The sequence below is a fragment of the Hibiscus syriacus genome, unplaced genomic scaffold (assembly GCF_006381635.1).
Source record: "Hibiscus syriacus cultivar Baekdansim isolate YM2019G1 unplaced genomic scaffold, ASM638163v2 tig00109908_pilon, whole genome shotgun sequence".
Taxonomy (NCBI): Eukaryota; Viridiplantae; Streptophyta; class Magnoliopsida; order Malvales; family Malvaceae; genus Hibiscus; species Hibiscus syriacus.
The window spans coordinates 156,924-162,923 of record NW_024062525.1 but is presented as its reverse complement, the minus strand read 5'-3'; the positions used below and the strand labels follow the sequence as shown (position 1 = coordinate 162,923).

At 34.5% G+C, this 6,000-nt stretch overlaps 1 pseudogene; it reads right to left on the bottom strand.

Moving 5' to 3' along the window:
- Positions 1-463: 463 nt before the first annotated feature.
- Positions 464-1,943, bottom strand: LOC120210085 (annotated as a pseudogene).
- Positions 1,944-6,000: the final 4,057 nt, after the last annotated feature.

Sequence of the window (6,000 nt, the reverse complement as noted above, 5' to 3'; positions counted from 1 at the left end):
AGTTTGAAAAGAAAAATCGGATGACTGCGAGGCCCAAGATGGATCCATTTTACACAAGGATTGTACTTTTAATATAGTTTGGATAAACATTTATAAATATTGTTTTGAAAAGTTTTGATATAAATTTTACAATATACAATAAAAAAAACCATTTGAAATATAAAGTTACCAAAAATAGTATACATTAAAGTAAATAATCAGGTGTATACCTTATTATATGGAAGTATAACACGAGGTATATATATATATCCATGAATATTACTCATTTAGCTCCCTCAATTCAACTTAATATATAATAAAACAGTAGAAATTATATACAAAAAACATAAAATATTGACCCATACACAAATTTTATATATATACATAAAACGGTATCACATAGCAGCCTAGAAATTAAGAGAGAAAGAGGGAGAGATCTCCATGCATGCATGCATGCATGTGATCACCATCAATGGAGATCAGTTCAAGCTTCACATGTTCCCAGCAGCAGGTTTGAGTTAGGCAACTCCAATATTTTCTGATCCCTTTGATGATCATCATCATGATCATGAGATTGATTTTGTAATTTACAGCTCTTTGCAATCGTTTCATGATGATGATGATGATTATCGTCGATCCGCCGCTCTGATGAACTGATTTCCTCGACGTCAGAATCCACAACCGCACCCGGTTTTGTCACATCGATCGTATGTTGTGGTACCTTTAACTCCTCGATTACCACTGTCTTGTATTTCCTGTATATTGCATACAACACCATCTGAAGTATCCCGAAAACCAGCCCCAGAACATTTGGGATCTGTGAACACGAATAATATAACACTAATCATTATTATTTAACTCGGATTCAATATGCTAAGAATAATTATGAAGAGATATTAACTTGTAATCGTCCTAGACTATTAAAAAAATATTTGTCTATATAATGTTTCCAATATATTATATTATATATGCATAATGCATTATATGATATTTAGGAGATTATCACTCACCGCAATGTGCAAATCCTTAAGGAATATGCCATATAAAAGCCACGCGATAGCACTAAAGGTGAGCATGAAAGACAAATGAAATGGCATGAACTCCACACTTTTGGTGATAATAACTTGCCTCTGCAAAATATTAACCAAAGGACTGTATATATAATGTGTATCTATGTTGGATATCAAATATATATATACATATGGAATATGGATAATGAAGAATTACGATATTATGTATCATTACCATGATGCTAAGAGGTGCTGCAAACACACTTGTAGAAAATACGACGCAGATCCATCCGAGAAACTCGACTCGATTTGATCCTTTTGTTAGGAATTGGATGAGAAGAAGAATCGAAAAAAATGTCCCACAGTCCAGCAATAGAAGCATCCTCAAGGTAAAACATCTGCATGTAGTTCTTTTTTACAAATTAATATAAATTTGAATCACTTGATTAACTTTAAAATTGAAGTGAAAAAAGAGAGTATGTACCCTGTATTGCTTAGGTGCATAAGCAATATAGATAGCAATGTAAATGGTCTCCACTACACAGCCGAAGGAGTTAATGGTGATGAGAAGGAAAGCTCCAGATTTGGTAAAGGCATAATAAATCCAAAGCATGGCACTGAAGAGTGAAACCACGTATGGAATCGATTGGAAACCTTCTGTTGATTTATTCTTGTAAATTCGGATGAAAGTCGGTCTGAAAATCAACAATATCACTTTGTACATTAATTCTGTCTTTGTACTAATGCAGAAACCAGATAAAACTTTGTAATACACTTACTATGGAGCTATGAATACCGCGAAGGATGAAATGTTTCCTACAAACATTGAAAAAGATGATGAGCTCTTTTTAGAGTATATTAAGAAGATTGAAACCCATATTGTGAAGTTGAAGTGTGTGTACCTAGAAGACCAAAGATGAAAACCCATGGATTATCAGCTGAAAACACACCCATCTCTCTTATATATGATCAATGTAAAAAGGAACTGGGGCTGTCAGGCAAAATGCCCTAGATTTGATCTCTCTCCCTCTCTCTCTCTCTCTCCCTCTAGCTGGAATGCAAAGGATAGTTCAAGGTCGTGAGGTTTATATAGGGGAAGGCAACCCATTGCTTTTGCATGAAAAATGAATGTCACTTTGATTTCTCTCAAACGTGTTCACTCACAACTGTATAAAATTTATTATTTTTATAATTTCATTAAACGGGAGAAGATAACTTTATTTTTGTTAAAGTTTTCGAGTATGAGTAGTTGCGTCCAAAAAAATATATGTGCGTTATCCTAACTTAGAAAAATTATAAACATATATTACCTTGTAATCTTAGTAATAATTCGTATGATATTGTATTGCTTAATTAGAACTTTTTTTTGAAAAATGAATTTATATTTTAACATTTTTTCTTTAAAAAATCAAATGTTGTTACTATTCATCTAGACAAAATATAAGTACATTTATTTATTTATGATTGAGATAGATCTTATTACACAATGTAAAATTCTTTTAGTTTTACATAAATTTAAGACCATTAGATGAGTGAAAATATATGTATGAGATGAACCGTTGGAAATGAGACTGAAACTGAAAATTAAATTATAAATAATTCACATTGAAACTTGACGCCAGACAGAATAGTGATTATCCTGTAGGCTAGTTCCGACAGACGATTCACAAGAGAAAATTCGCCCAAAAACCAGAGAAAAAAGTCTATAGGGTTTAATAAAATATTATAAAATCAAACAATGCAAAAAACAGTCCACAAGCCGGACTGTTATAGCAAAAAAATCGTCTTTATTCGAATTTTGCCAAAAATAGCAAAATCCCGAAAATCACTCTAAATTGAAATTCGAAATAAAATAAGCAATCTCCCAAAAATCCGGCCTAAATCGGATTTAAATTGACTTCCTAATTAACAATCGAAATATTACCATAAATAGTAAAAAATAACTAAATCTAGTGATTCGGAGGGGAAACGGCAGAATTTGAGGTTGAAAAAAAGGTCACATGGAGCATAGCTCAATGTGGAGAGCGTGCGCGTCGAAAAGAGCTTTCCGGATTGAGGTCTTATGCGCGATTCTGACACCTGTAGCCAAAGTTATGGCCAAAAGACTGAAACATACTCAAAACGACCCCAATGAGGAACATGTCACAATCAATTCCCGCCTTTGCGCTGATCTGCCAACTCATGGTATCTCAGCGCCATCAACGTGCAATCTGACAGCTCATCATCATTACCGAAAGTTAAATTATACATAAGACTCAAGTTCAAAAAATATATTAATTATAAATAAATGATCACCAACTTTAATGAACTCTTTCTTTACTGTACGGACTTTCAAAGCTTCCCAACTTTAGACAGGTGCAGCATTACTTTAATCATGAGTTTCTCATTTTCTGCAGTAACATTTAACCTGCATTATCTGTGGTTTAATGATTTGTCATACAAGATCCTATCAAATTCGTTATCTATTTCATTTTCCATCAAACTTTTTTTCCAGTGTTGAAAGATCAGATCAGTTAGGTTTAAATATGTTAAAGACATGCACTTATATTCAATTTTACTTTGTTAGTCTGATAGCTATAAAAAAGCAACATAAATTTTTGCGTCCTATCATCAAACTGCAAAAGCTTGTTTATTGCGTTCTATCAAGATACAATCTTTTTTTGACTTTATCACGCGTGAAACTATGGGAATTCAAAGTCAGATTCCGATAGCTCCAAGTGTCCCAACACCATTCCTTGACAGTTATATGTATCTACCTCCTCCTCCTTGGATGTCTATTTATGGGCGTACTGTTTGGAGAAATAGAAAATCAAAAAAGCATCAAACAGACACTAATCACACCTGAAATGATAACATTTACTATGCATATACAAGTTTCTTTTGGCCCCCACTATGATCATCATCCCAATAAACAACATTACTCCGTGATTGGATATCTTTCATCACCATTTACTACCATCAACTTTTTTTAAACCTCAGATATTTCCTTGTTGGCTCTGCACGTGTGACTGTCAATGGAGGTACCGAGTTAGTCGCTTTCATGGAACAGGAGTTCATGCATGAACTTGGCACCTGGACTTGCTTGCTTTAACCCTAATTTTCATGTCATCGATGGGGACTTTCAAAATTGAATCATTTTTGTTTCATTTGGAAACCATCTTTGTGTTGTTGAAACATCTGTTGCGGATTAATATTTAAAAGGTCTCTTTTCTGCTTCCGGAATATATGATTATCATCTTTAGGTTTGGGTAGAGTGGTGAAGATAATGAAAAAAATTCATCCAACGGTCGTTATCTTCTCTTGGTGGTGGATTACCTGACTTGATTGAATTTAATAACTTTTTCATTAGGCTTTGACTGTACAAGACCTGTACTTTCCTAATTGTGATTAGGTCTAATATGTATGGCATGAATATCAGTACATTGGATTTTCTTTTTGTTAATTAAATTTGTAGATTTGTTATAATTATCGATATTTAATTCATTAATTGATTAATTTAGATCAAATAATATAAAAATCTTTTATGAAAGTGATCCTCCTAACTTAAATTTTAAAAATTAAATGTTTTATTTCATTAAATCAATTGATAATTGATATTCAATTTATAAATTTTGTGTTTTTTTTTGAAATAGGGTACTTTGTATTAAAAGAAAACAAAGTACACCACCTCAAGGACCTCATTAAAAAACCTCGCTAATCCTAATTGGAGGAAAAAGAGTGAGCCTTGGGGTGGAAGAGGACAACACACATGAAATACGAACATTAAACAATCCAAGCTCCTCCATACTACTTAACGGAGCCGATTCACTATTGACGAACATATACAACAAAGACTAGAAATGGAGAAGACGCATACAAACATAACCAAAAAGCTTAACCCGAACCACAACCAAAACAACAACATCTTCCTGAAAAAAGCAAAGCCAAGAAACAGACCGCCTGATAACTTCCAACAAAGCCACTCCCTTAGTTTCACTGAAGTACGCGGCAAGCATGAGTGGCCTCCAAGAGCTAGGAGAATAATCTCCGAACTGGAAGTAGTAAACTCCAAACCAAGCATGATGACCAAAGGAAAACCAAAAACAAACCACACCTAATAATTAACAAACGAACTAAACACTAGCACTGTAGAATAAGGAAGCAGGAACCGAAACCAGTGGAACAATTAACAATTAAAGATAATTGATTCCGGGGTTCGCACAAAATCTACAACGTGAGGAACCAAAGATGGCCATAGAAAGTTTGACCAGAAACCAACCTGCAAAAGGACCAAATTGAAAATCCGATCGACTGAGAAAATGTCACCCTGAAATAAAGACTTATTTCTGCACAACCAGATCTGCCAAATCAGTCCGAAGAATCCGATAAACCATAGATTCCTAACTTTCCTACTAATAAACTGGGTCGACCAAATTTCTAAAAGTTGTTTAATGTTCCTGGGGACAATGACAGAAACGTTCCATAAATTACACCACTTTTGCCACACTTGCCAAACGACAAAACAATGGCAGATCGCATGGTTAACATCTTCCTGGTTATCTTTACAGAAAATACAATAAAGCTGGACATTGCCATTTACCCCTCTCTTCATCAGTTCCGTCGCAACCGGCAACCTGTTATAAACCGCTTTCCAAACAAAAGCCGCTACTTTAGGTGGCATGAATTTGTTCCAAACTTTACTCCAAATGGGGTCTTGAAACATACCGACCGATGCCACCTTGATACATAAATCTTTTGAGTTATAAACGCCATTGGAAGCACCTAACCACACCAATCTATCGAGCCCAGGCATAGCAGACTCACCTCTGTTGATTATTTGATTAAACTGATTCCAAATCGAGATCTCCCACGAAAATAGCCCACGCCTTAATTCAATCCTCCAAATCCAAACTCCATTCACCCAACTCCCAAACTCGCTAATTTTCCCTATTTCTTAATAGCCATTCCATAAATTCTTGGAAAAGCTACTTATAAAGAACGAATTTCCGACCAATGATCACTCCAGAAATAA